A 13,972-nucleotide genomic window follows, 5' to 3' on the forward strand; every position below is an offset into this window, starting at 1 on the left:
TGTATGAAAAGCCACAGAGGCATGAAGAGTGCGGTGCACTGGGAAAATTGCAAGGGATTCTCTCTTTTTTTTTTTTTGAGATAGAGTCTTGCGTCATCACGCAGGCTAGAGTGCAGTAGTACACGATCTCAGCTCACTGCAACCTCCGCCTCCTGGGTTCAAGTGATTCTTGTGTCACAGCCTCCAGAGTAGCTGGGATTACAGGCATGTGCCACCACACCTGGCTAATTTTTGTAATTTTAGTAGAGATGGGGTTTCACCATGTGGGCCAGGCTGGTATCAAACTCCTGACCTCAAGTGATCTGCCCACCTCGGTCTGCCAAAGTACTGGGATTACAGACGTGAGCCACTGTGCCCAGCCCAAATATCAGAAAGTATTTTAATTTTGACATATTTGACAGGCTTCCTAAAATCAAATATCAGCTTAAAAATTGTTTGTTTTTGACCCCTAACTTTTGGATTCTGCAGAGGGCCAATGCAGCATCCAAAAGAGTAATGAACAGAATTATTTGATATGTCAAATTACATGGGAAGGATTTTCAAATTAAAAATAATGTTTGAACTGCTTCAACTTATATTTTAATAAATATGTTTTTAATATTTATTTTAAAATTGTATAAAATTTCTAAAAATCTAATGTATCTGAGTATATGCTAGTAGTCATAATTAGGTTATTGTGTGATAAGTTATTGTGGGCCACAGATATCTTTTTGTTTCTTCATAACCGTGTAAGTCATTTCCACAGTTAATGGTTTAATTCTGATATAGTTTCTAAAAACTTCGAAAGCATACACCATCCTAGATTATTGTGTCTCTAAGGAGGTTCATTAAAAGATGGAAAGGGCCCAGACAAGTGGAGTACAGGTTTCTGATCATTTTAGAATCATATTGTTTTGACTGGGTAAGGATTTTTTGGATTCTAATGAAGAGAACTGCTAACCCAGGCAAAACAAAAATTAATTAAATATTAGGAAAATATTCTGCCACATATTATGCTGAATCAGCCAGTACTGAAATTTTTTAGCTATGCCATTTGAATAAACTCTGTGGCGTAAGTCAAATTACCTATGATAACCCCTCAGTTATCAGTGCTATGCCCCTAAATGGGAGAAACAAACCTGGTATTTAAGATGACATAAATTGGCAGGGTGCAGTGGCTCACCTGTAATCCCAGCACATTGGGAGGCCAAGGTGGGTGAATCACCTGAGGTTAGGAGTTTGACACCAGCCTGGCCAACATGGTGAAACTCCATCTCTACTAAAAAGACAAAAATTGCCCAGGTGTGGTGGCGAGCGCCTATAATCGCAGCTACTTGGGAGGCTAAGGCAGGAGAATCACTTGAACCCAGGAGGTTGGAGGTTGCAGTGAGCCGAGACCGTGCCATTGCACTCCAGCCTGGGTGACAGAGGGAGATTCTGTCTCAAAAAAGGAAAAAAAAAAGGACATAAATTTAATGTTAAGTGTGGACTCATAAAGAACCTAGACAGCCAACAAGCCACTTGTTTATTCTTGATTTCTTAAAACTTCCATTATTAAAAGCTCTGCATTCCATTACTCATCACAGAAGAGAAAATAACCTAAATTAAATATGAATTAAGCGTGTGTGTGTGTGTGTGTGTGTGCGCGCGCGGTGACTATTCCAAATTACTAAAACAGATTAAGACCAATTTTTTTTTGTCAAACATAATTCTGAGAAACAATCAAAACTTCATGTACATTTCTGCTATCTAATAGGCTATTTAAGCACTTATACAGAAATTTTATACAGTTGTCATTTTTAATGCGTGTTTTCTGATAGTATAAATGCTTTCTCATGCAAGAAGGCTGATGTTATAATGGTAGCTAAAAGAATATTAGAAAATACGTTTTTTTATGGGACATTTCTGAAACGTCTCTAATGATCAAGATACTTATTTCACCAGACATGTTGTAAAACTGTTAAATAAGGTATTGTTCCTGGATCAAACTGAGGGTCGGGCTACTATTTCTCACGGCCCGATAACGAGATGCAGATGAACTGGGGAGGAAGAGAGTTTTATTTCTGCAACTGGTTACAGGGAGAAGGCATGGAAATTATCACCAGACCAACTCAAAATTACAACGTTTTCCAGAGCTTATGTACCTTCTAAGCTATATGTCTACATGAAAGTGTGCATTCAACTAAAGAGATAAGTGATTAACTTCCTTTATTTAATCTGTAACTAAGGTCTGAGTCTTGAAGACCTTCCCCTGCAGCCTCAGTAAATTTACTTACTCTAAATGGGTCCAGGTGCTGGGGTGATTACCCTTATTTTGTCTCCTGCTAAATCACAGTGGTTTGGTGAGTTCCTTCAGATATCCAATAAACTTGTTTTTGGAGGACTGGGGAATGTCTTCAGACCCCCAATAAAACTTGTTTAATCCTATAAGGCCCAGGAAAGGCCTAGGCGAAACTCTTGATGGGCTTTTGTTGCATCCCAGCCTTTGTATAAGGTCACTGGCTTTTTTTTTTTTTTTTTTTTGAGACGGAGTCTCACTCTGTCACCAGGCTGGAGTGCAGCGGCACGATCTTGGCTCACTGCAGCCTCTGCCTCCAGGGTTCAAGCCATTCTCCTGCCTCAGCCTCCCACGTAGCTGGGACTACAGGTGCGTGCCACCACACCCAGCTAATTTTTTTGCATTTTTAGTAGAGACAGGGTTTCACCATGTTGGCCAGGATGGTCTCGATCTGTTGACCTCGTGATCCGCCTGCCTTGGCCTCCCAAGGTGCTGGGATTACAGGCGTGAGCCACCACGTCCGGCTGGTCACTGGCTTTTAATACTTTACTTAACCACTCAGTCAGTACTGAAACAGTTATTAGTGAGGTCTGGCCTGCCACAGTATTACAGATACAATAGTATTGAGCAAAGCTAACTAAATTGACTGGATTGCTTTTGTAATTGCAGATTGATGACAATCAGATTCACTTAGAATGGAAAAAATATGTTGGCCCTTACAAAATAGTCATTAGAAGGCCTATGTGCATAATAGAACCTCATGCATCTTCTGCTGCTAAAGTCTAACATTACTAAATTCAACAAGGCTTTAATGCATTATGGCAGAGCACATTTTCACCAGGTGAAGAAAGCCTTTACTAGTCTACTGACTGAGGAGAGTAAAACCCTTTATAATCAAGAACCCAGAGATTGAATCTGCCTGTCACCTACACTGAAGCAAGACTTCAAGACCTTGAACATTGGATTGATAATCTCACAACTTAGAAGAGCCCCTCCAAACTCTTGCAATTGTAAACCCATAGGAGATTTTAAGGTAAAGCTAACCAGGAAAGTTTGTCCTCAAAAGCAGATGGCCGTCTCCATGTAGATAGCTTTTTTTCACAAGATCAAAAATCAAGACATCTTGTTATCATGACACTCTTAGTTCACAGTCTGTTTATGGTTCTACAGACAACAGAAATTTTAAAAAGTGGTCTCTTGTGTGCACTTATGGGGGTATACTTACATGTAGAGAATTTTGCAGTCAACATTATATATGAGGAAACATTCCTTGAAAGGTAAAAGAGGAAGGGCCAATGTGGGTGAGAAGTTTTAATGAAACATTTGTTTTCTCACAATACCAAAAACAGAATATTGGTCCACTGCTCTTCACATATTTCATAAGTTAAAAAGAACTTACTCAGAATAGGTTAAAGAGCATTGCCCAGAGGCCATTACTCTTCTGAATGGGTATCATTGTTTAGAGTAAATGAGGCAATGGTTACAAATTTATCCCTCTCAATAGGACTGTATAGCATATTATACCATAAAGGCTATGCTTACACAATAGACTTTAAATTTTCTCACAAAGTTGTGCCAAATATAATTTCTTTTGATTACTTACTGGATAAATATATATCTGTGCAGTTGCTAATAGTTGCCTATGGAGAACTACAGCAGGTATTATAGAGATGCAGTTGTAGATGATTCATGAACAGGCTGATTAGATGAAATGAGTAGACCATTTATCTAGCTAATTATTTGATCTGTTTAATTTTAGTTGGTTGTTCATGGGGACCCTGGCTAAAAAGCATGCTTCAAACTCTTGGTATTATCCTCCTGATAGTCAAATTAGTAATCTTCCTACTACACTGTATTCTCTCAAAAGATATAAACATTTGAATATAGTCATTTGTAGAATGTCAAATGGTCTCTCTTTAACTGGAATGACAGAAACTCAAAGACATATGTGACTATGAAGACACCACAACCTATGAATGACCTGCTAAGGACAAAAAACAAAAATAGTGGAAACTGAGAGTGGCACTAAAGAACCGAGTTTTGGTCACACTGTGACCTATGTAAGAACTTAACCAAATAGGGGGAATTTTTTAAAGAAAACTATTGGAGGCCGTAATTCTGGACTGAGCTTATGCACTAGGTCCAAACCAAACCAAAATGAGTCACTCATGCTAGATGTGACATAATTAAACTAAAAATTTAAGGCAATAGGTAGATTCTAAAACTGGCCAGGTTTTGTTTTTCTTCTGTAAATAGCAGATTTCAACACAAAGAGGTCCCCTCTACTCTAATACTTTAAAAACAAATAAAAATCATTTCAAAATAATAAGCTGAAATTTTTATTTCCACTTTACAAACCCACAGTTCTGCTATTTCACAGTCAGATTTGAGTCCAAATAAGTACATTTTTGATGGTGACAAAGTGATATTAATGTCTAAGGTTTTGGTCTCAAACTTGAGAAGATGACAAAAGGGAGAAATTGTTAAATTAGTTATAGCCTAAAGCTTCCCTCTTTTGTGTTTAATTTTGGTGAACAGGATTTGTTTTTTGTTTTTTTTTACATAGTAAACTTAATGTTCAAATAGGACAAATCTTAAGCTGTAATAAATCTGGCTGTTTCTGAACCTCACTTCCATTTTCTTTATGTCAGTTTGCTTTTCTGGTTCATAAATCTTTTACCAACATGTGGCTGTGCTGGAGTCTCTCCGAGCCTACTCTGGATCCATAGGTTACCCGATTTGCAAATCACGATTTGCTCATTTAAACTCTGTTAAATTTAATTTTTCTAAAGTTTTCTTCTTTTACAAATCTTCAAATTTTTTTATGATGAAAATAAATGTGTTATTGAGCTTTGATTTTCTAAACTCATTCCACAGCTATTTTCCCAAATAATAATAATAATAATTATTATTATTATTTTTGAGTCAGAGTCTCACTCTACCACCCTGGCTAGAGTGTGGTATAACTAATCATGGCTCAGTGAAGCCTTAATCTTCCAGGCTCAAGCAATTCTCCTGCCCCAGCCACCTGAGTAGCTGGGACTACAGGCATGCAAAATCATGCCTAATTTTAAATTTTTTTCATGGACACTGGATCTCACTATGTTGCCCAGGCTGCTCTTGAACTCCTGAGCTCAAGTGATTCTCCTATTTCAGCTTCCCAAAGTGCTAGAATTACAGGTGTGAGCCACCATGTACTTCTGCAATTTCTTGACAAGATTATTCTCAATAATAAACAGTACTATATGCAAATATAAAGGGAATCTGGCTTCTATTTTAGATGTTTCACTCTCCAGGATTTCAAAGGTCTAGGGCAGCTGCTTTAGTATTATAGTTTGATCTATGGAGGTGCATGGGCTTTGGAGTCAGAGAGAGTTGATCCTGAAGGTGGGGTGCAGTGGCTCACACCTGTAATTCCACACTCTGGGAGGCTGAGACAGGTGAATTGCTTGAGGTCAGGTGTATGAGACCAGTCTGGCTAACACGGCAAAACCCCATCTATGCTAAAATAAAAAATTAGCTGAGTGTGGTAGTATGTGCTTGTAATTCCAGCTACTCAGGAGGCTGAGGCACGAGAATTGCTTGAACCCAGGAGGCGGAGGTTGCTGTGAGCCAAGATTGTGCCACTGCACTCCAGCCTGGGCAACAGAGCAAGACTTCATCTTAAAAAAAACAAAACAGTTGATACTGAGTCTCAGCTCAGCCAGTTAGTAGCTGTGGTTCTTTGGACAAGTTTCTTGATGTGAAAGAGGTTGTATGAACCACATATGCAAAAAAAGGCAGAATGACACTGATTGCAAAAATTGTAGCAAGTTTTCATGCCTCCTATATCCATTGCCAGGTGCTTTCACAGCTGTTGCCATTGAAATACAGAATTTGTTTTCCAAACCATACATCTGGCTGACTGTACCTGCTCAGGACAGTAGAAACCTGTAAACATGATAATGTGCTAGTTTGGGGCCTAGTCTCGAATGGTCTTGAATCCTTCTGTTTTTTTTTTCAGAATGCTGCCATCTCCATGATGGCCCATGTTAGCCAGGTGGAAAATAAGATACCATGGGGAGGAGAAGCAAGGTGCCCCTGTTGACAGCCCCAGAAGCAGAAGCTCACTCCCAGAAACACAGCTGCCTAGTGAAAAGACAGCTGATGATACACGTCTGAAGGAGCTCAGTTGAGCCCAGCCTAAATGGCTGAACATCTCAATTACAAGCAAATAAGTTTTGGATGGTTTGTTATGCTGCAATAGCTAACTAATACATGTACCCTGTGCAGATGGAATGCCAGGATTCAGTGACAGGTTGATTCCTAGTTACCTTCTGACAGTGGACACCCTAAAGGTACTGACTTGTTTTTTTTCCTCCTGATTTGAAGTTATATGTCTCCTAAGACAATGTTGGGTAATGCAGAAATACAGGTGGACATGTATGTGTGTGATTGGTGCTTTTACTCACACAGTACCCCACACCACAGGAGAAAACAGATACCCACAGCCTGACTATTAGGGCCAAGGGCATATAGCAAAATAAGTTTGCCTTTAATTTATTTTCTTCATATCTAAAAGTTGGAGGTTAAGAACTGTGTACAGACCTGAAGACAGAGTTTTCTTCTCCTGGGGCCCCAGAATTTTTTGTTCACTGTCTGATCTCTGGATGAAGGGTGGACCACAGGTGGCAAGCAGTGGTCTACCTGTGGTTATTTTATCCTTGCTGCCCTCTGCCCTTGCTATGGCCACCATCTGTCCCACCCTCAGAACTGAAGATAGATGTTAGTAGAGAGAGGCTGTCCCCTCACCTCTAGCAGAAAAGGGATGTTCAGGGCCTCCACCCGCCTGACATCAAAGCTGCACTTCAACGTGGTAGCTGTTGGCCATGTGTGGCTCCTGGGTGCCTGGAATGTGCCTGGTCTGAACTGCAATTTGCTAGAAAAGTAAAATGCAGAGTTGGTTTCGAAGATTTATTTCCAAAAATATATATAGTGCCTTAATAATTACATATTGCTGTGAACCCAGAAAATCTGACACAGGTCTCAGTTAATTTAGAAAGTTTATTTTGCCAAGGTTGAGAACACGCCTATGACATAGCTTCAGGAAGTCGTGAGGACACCTGCCCAAGGTGGTCAGGGAATGTCTTGGTTTTATACGTTTTAGGGAGACATGAGACATCAGTCAACATATGAAAGAAGGACACTGGTTTGGTCTGGAAACTTGAAGCAAAGGCAGGAAGACATGAAGCTGGAGGGAACTTCCAGGTCACAGACAGGTGGTTACATTCTTTTGAGTTTCTGATTAGCCTTTAGTTTCCAGCTTGAGTTTTCCTTAGTCATTTTGGGGACCCAAGATATTTTCCTTCCACGTAGTTCACATATTAAAATGACAATATTTTAAACATATTGGGTTACATAATTACAATCAATTCCACATGTTTCTTTTTAAAGTTTGGCTACTAGAAAATTAAAAATTCACATGTGGCTCACATTTTATTTCAGAGGACTGCCTCCTTTTTAAAATGTTAGGCTGCCTGCTCAAAGGACCAGAAGCCAGGAAGGTGATAAAAGCTAAAATTTCAAAGTAATTGTTATTATTTTCATCTGTGACTAGCCATATAGTATATTATTTATAAATACATATGACCTTATACACAAGGTTCAATGCAAACACCCTCTAGGGTGGGCCTGGCTCAGCTCAGAGGAAAGCCTGCCTGAAAAAGCTGCAGCTTGGCTGTCACTCTTCATTCAGCCCAGCAACTGGTCACACCTTCTGTCACTCAGGGCCTGAGGGGGTGGGTCTTAAACAGCATCCAATCAGGGACGCTGGGCTGGGGATAGTCCAATCAGGCACGCAGCTGGAGCGGACAGGACGGCTTCAGGAATATGGCCGGGCGTTTGGCTGTGGCTGTCCCCAGAGCTCCAGGTCTCGTCTTCATTTCTGTGTCTTTTGTTCCTACAGGCCCAGCCTGTGTGACCCTGTGACCTGCAGATATTGGGCGATCCAGAGCTAAGACTCCAGGACCCCCTGGCAGCCTAGAAATGGTGAGTGCCGGGTCTGACATCCCGAGAGGGGGGAGGGGCTGGTCGGAACCGTGGGAAGTGGCTGTGGCGGACTTAGGTCTCCCCTCAGTCAGCTCCACGATCTGCGTTCGGAGTTCTCCTTGCCTAGGTCGGTCTCAGTCCCCTTCAACCATAAGATGGCGGCTGTGCTGATAGCCGGGCGCTCGGCATCCGGTCTCCTCCCTCCGCAGCGACTGTGCCCTGACCTGTAGCCCTGTCTGGGCAGCTCTGCACGCACAATTCCTCAGTCTCTCCAGATTGTGCAGGAACCACGGGAGGGGCGTCAGGGGAGAATCGTGACTCGGGGTGCGGGTTCATGAGCGGGAAGAGCTTTGGTCTGTGGGGTTCCCAGTTCCTATTTTCTCCTATTGAAAATCTATGGGAGTGGCCGAGGGCGGTGGCTTACGCCTGTAATCCCAGCAGTTTGCTGGGAGGCGGGCGGATCACTGAGGTCCGGCATTGGAGAACAACCTGGCCAACATGGTGAAACCCCGTCTCTACTAAAAATAGAAAAATTAGCCGGGTGTGGTGGCAGGCATCTGTAATCCCAGCCATTCGGTCGGCTGAGGCACGAGAATCGCTTAAACCCAGGAGACCAAGATTGTGCCATTGCACTCCAGGCTGGTTGACACAATGAGACTATCTCAAAAAAAAAAAAAAGGGAGTCACCGCAAAATATTAAATAATTTAATCAAAGAGTGGTTCTAAAATTGTAAAGCACCCAGCTGTGGGATGTAGTTTGTGGTCCTTTGAAGGAACTTGAATGAAAGACTGTGCATCATACAAAAACGCAAATTCAGTAATTGGTTAGGTAGAGTTACGTAGTTTCTTAATTTCCATGTTGAGCGTATAAAATTTCCTGGTTATGTAATCAGAGCTTAATTCCAGTTTATAGTTTGTTAACCCTGTATTTGTTTTCCCCAATGTAGTAATTTACAAAAAAAAATTTTTTTGAGTTAGTTTTTTTTTTTTTTTTAAAGACGGAGTTTCGCTCTTCTTGCCCAAGCTGAAGTGCAGTGTCCCCATGTCAGCTCACTGCAACCTCCGCCTCTCTCTTCAAGTGATTCTCCCGTCTCAGCCTCCTGAGTAGCTGGGATTACAGGCATGTACCACCACGCCCAGCTATTTTTGTATTTTTAGTAGAGACGGGGTTTCTCCATGTTGGTCAGGCTTGTCTCAAACTCCCGACCTCGGGTGATCCGCCCATCTTGGCCTCCCAAAGTGCTGGGATTACAGGCGTGGGCCACCGCACCCGTCTTGAGTTAGATTTTTTAAAAGTAGGAATTCAGGGACTAAGGCCACCTCAGTCGAATTGCCTACCAGTTAACGGTTTTCACTCCCTACACAAAACTGATCTTCCCCTGCATTTTTCATAGGTGTTCTAAGCAGGGTCTCAAGTCTGCCCCCACACCCCCTATTCCTCCAGCCTGACTCTGGTTTGCAGTAAAATACAGAATTTCCATTTCCTCCTGACAATCCCAAATGCCAACTCCCCCTCCCTAATTCACACTATTAACTATTTGTCCTTTAGTGTACATTTTTGATACCTTATTTTAATTAAACATTTTTTGACAAAGCATTGGATGGCACATTTAAAGAGATGCGTTTTCTGTTTATAAATATTTTCCATAAGAAGAAAGCAAGGAATAATTTTCTGACACTGTATTGTAAAACAATCTTTGTGTCTTTTCCTTTTATCTTCCCTTGGCGTAGAGATCTCATGGGACTCTTTTGGCATCAAGGTTTTTCTTGGAAGTTTTGTGGGGTGATGTGTCCTCAGCCACCGTTTAGTTTTTTTCCTGGTCCTGGGTTTCAGTACTGTCTGAATAAACCAAGGTATCAGTCATGGCTTTGTCTGCGAGGCTGTCTAATGAATATTAACTCCTGGGTCATTCTCTCCCATAGGACAACCTGTGGTATGAAGTGTAGCCTCTTAAGGGACCAGGTGGATGTCCTGGGGCTGAGAGGAATTTCCTGGTGTGCTCTTCCTTTGAAAAGCTAACCCCAGCCGGGCGCGGTGGCTCAAGTCTGTAATCCCAGCACTTTGGGAGGCTGAGACAGGCGGATCACGAGGTCAGGAGATCGAGACCATCCTGGCTAACACAGTGAAACCCCGTCTCTACTAAAAATACAAAAAACTAGCCGGGCGAGGTGGCGGGCGCCTGTAGTCCCAGCTACTCCGGAGGCTGAGGCAGGAGAATGGCGTAAACCCGGGAGGCGGAGCTTGCAGTGAGCTGAGATCCGGCCACTGCACTCCAGCCCCGGGCGACAGAGCAAGACTCCGTCTCAAAAAAAAAAAAAAAAGAAAAAAGAAAACCTAACCCCTTCAGATGTTTGGATTGTCTTCACCCCGCCCAACTTTCCTTTCTTGTGGACACATTGCTGGTCAGCCAGTCAGATGCTGGTATTGAGTTGAAAACAGAAATAATTTCTGCCCCTGCCCCCTAGATTCTCTACAATTTGTGAAAAAAGAGTAGTATCTCTGCCAGGCACAGTGGCTCACGCCTGTACAAACCCAGCACTTTGGGAGGCCAAGACAGGCAGATCACCTGAGGTTAGGAGTTTGAGACCAGTCTAGCCAACATGATGAAACGCTATCTCTACTAAAAGTACAAAATTAGCAGGGCGTGGTGGTGCATGCCTGTGATCCCAGCTACTCAGGAGGCTGAGGCAGGAGAATCACTTCAACTCAGGCGGTGAAGATTGTGGTGAGCCAAGATCGTGCCATTGCACTCCAGCCTGTGCAACAAGAGCGAAACTCCGTCTCAAAAAAAAGGTGGTATCTCAAAAGGCAAAAGAAACCCTGACCCCGGTGATATGAGGCAAGAAATTGCAAAGTAAAATGCACTTTGAACACTCACTGGAACATAGTGCAGAGTCTCTGGAGAGGGTGGTTATTGAGTACTTAAGTGAGCAGGATGGGTGGGAGAATCTGTCAAGTGATTGATTGAACTTGACACATGAGTTGGACACATCTGTTTTCTTATCAGCACTGCCACTCCCTGGGTTTGTCACTTTGAAAAGATTTGTTCACTTATATTGACTTCAATTTTTTAACCCTAAATTGCAATTTATTAGTAGAGCTTGAAAGGTAAGAAAATATTTACAAAGAGCGTAAAAGAGGTGGGTTTCAGAAAAATCTAATCTTTTTTTTTGGTTGTTAAAAATTCTTATGTACCTTTTTCTTAGAGTGAGTTTAGGAATTTTCTCAGGCATTTTTTTTTTTTTTTTTTTATGGCTGGGTGATTTCAAACAGAATTCCAAGGCTTAGATTTTGGAATGTTACCAAGGAAAAGAATAGGGAAAATTTCACTTCCATTTTGGCTATAGAAAATGAATACATTTCCAGAAGAAAATGTTGTAGATAATAGGTGGGTTACATGAATTCATAAAAACATCAGTTGTTTTTGCAGGGTAAATTTTTGACAGTGAATTTACCTGTTATCTTTATTTCAGAGTTTAATGATAAATGTTTTAGATGAAACCTGGTACCTCCTACAAGTTGTTCCCATATGACTAATTGTTTACTACATGATTTTTTTTTTCTTTTTTTTTTGAAATGGAGTCTTGCCGAAGGCTGAGGTGCAATGATGCAATCTCGGCTCACTGCAATTTCCACCTCTTGGGTTCAAGCAATTCTCATTCCTCAACCTCCCGAGTAGCTGGAACTACAGGCACACGCCACCATGCGCAGCTATTTTTGTATTTTAGTAAAGATGGGGTTTCACTGTGTTGTCCAGGCTGGTCTCGAACTCCAGAGCTCTGGCAGTCTGCCCCTCCCAAAGTGCTAGGATTGCAGGCATGAGCCACTGTGCCCGGCCTACTACATGACTTTTTTTTTTTTTGAGACAGAGTTTCACACTTGTCGCCCAGGCTGGGATGCAGTGTCACGATCTCAGCTCACCGCAACCTCCACCTCCCAGGTTCAAGTAATTCTCCTGCCTCAGCCTCCCTACTAGCTGGGTTTACAGGCATGTGCCATCACACCCAGCTAATTTTGTATTTTTAGTAGAAACGGGGTTTCTCCGTGTTGGTCGGGCTGGTCAAACTCCCGACCTCAGGTGATCTGCCCACCTCAGCCTCCCAAAGTGCTGGGATTACAGGCGTGAGCCACCACGCCCAGCAACTACATGATTTTTAATGGAAATAATAAAATAATACATTTGTAAAGGAATAGATACTTTTGCTTTTCTTATTGAGGTATGAAATGTAAGCATTGTAAAATTGCCTTTTTTTTTTTGAGATGGAGTCTTACTCTGTCACCCAGGCTGGACTGCAGCCCCCGCCTCCTGGGTTCAAGCGATTCTTCTGCCTCGGCCTCCTGAGTAGCTGGGAGTACAGGCACATGCCACCATGCCCAGCTAATTTTTGTATTTTTAGTAGAGATGGGGTTTCACCATATTGGCCAGGCTGGTCTCAAACTCCTGACCTCGTTATCTGCCCGCCTCAGACTCCCAAAGTGCTGGGATTACAGGCGTGAGCCACCACACCAGACCAAAATTGCCTTGTTTTTATATGAACATTGTTTGAATAATTTTGCTGGATTTTTCGAACACTTTTCAAAGACCAAGTGAATAACTCTGACATGGAAATTAAAGCTTGAGCCCAGCGACTCCAAGCTAAGGCTAATATTGAGCCTGCAAAAGAAGGTTTTTTAAGGTCCAGTTAGTTCTTTCTGGGGAGCCTCCCCTGCAGGTGTCCCAGCCTGCACACCCCAGCCGTGGAAGGAGCCTTTATCCTGAGAGAAGCTACAGAGCCCTGGAAAGCTGGGGCCCCACAGGCAGATGCAGTTACGATTAAGGTGGAAGGGGACTGGGAGGATCTCACTGAAGATAAAGTTGTCCTTGTTTTGAGACAATTTTTAGACTTTGTAAAATAGAACAAAGTTAGATTTGTGTAAAGAAAGAAAATTGAATTATCAAGGAGTATTGCAACAGGAGGAAGTACCAACCATAAGAGCTTTAAGGATTACAAAGTTTAGGCAGACAAAGGCTTTCTCTTTTTTTTTAATCTGTTTTTTTTTTTTTTTGAGATGGAGTCTCACTCTTGTTGCCCAGACAGGAGTGCAGTGGCGCCATCTCAGTTCACTGCAGCCTCCACCTCCCGGGCTCAAGCGATTCTGGTTACTCAGCCTCCCAAGTCGCTGGGATTATAGGTGCCTGTGACCACACCTGGCTGATATTTGTATTTTTAGTAGAGGCAGGGTTTCACCATGTTGGCCAGGCTGGTCTCAACTCCTTACCTCAGGTGATGACAAGGGCTTTCTTTCATAGGGATGAGCAAACAAGATTAGAAAAAAGATGGGAGGGGAATGGCAAATGGAGGGTAAAAAATCAGGTGATAGATCAGAGAATGTTTTATCCTGAAGTCAGCATGTTCTTAGAAGTGACATAGAATGGGGTTGTATGTTGGCTCAGACGGAAGGTAGCCCAAAGTCCAGGAGCCTCTTGGAAGGAGATAAATTTAAGTGAGGTCTGATACGGAAGTACAGGAAAGTGGTCCCAATCCAGACTCCAAGATAGGGTTCTTTGATCTCATGCAAGAAAGAATTTAGGGTGAGTTCATAGAGTAAAGTGGAAGCATGTTTATTAAGAAAACAGAGGAATAAAACAATTGCTACTTCACAGACTAGCAGCCCAGAGAGCTGCTGGTTGACCACTGTGTGGTAAT

Source organism: Colobus angolensis, unplaced genomic scaffold, assembly GCF_000951035.1.
Source record: "Colobus angolensis palliatus isolate OR3802 unplaced genomic scaffold, Cang.pa_1.0 Scaffold417, whole genome shotgun sequence".
Lineage (NCBI taxonomy): Eukaryota > Metazoa > Chordata > Mammalia > Primates > Cercopithecidae > Colobus > Colobus angolensis.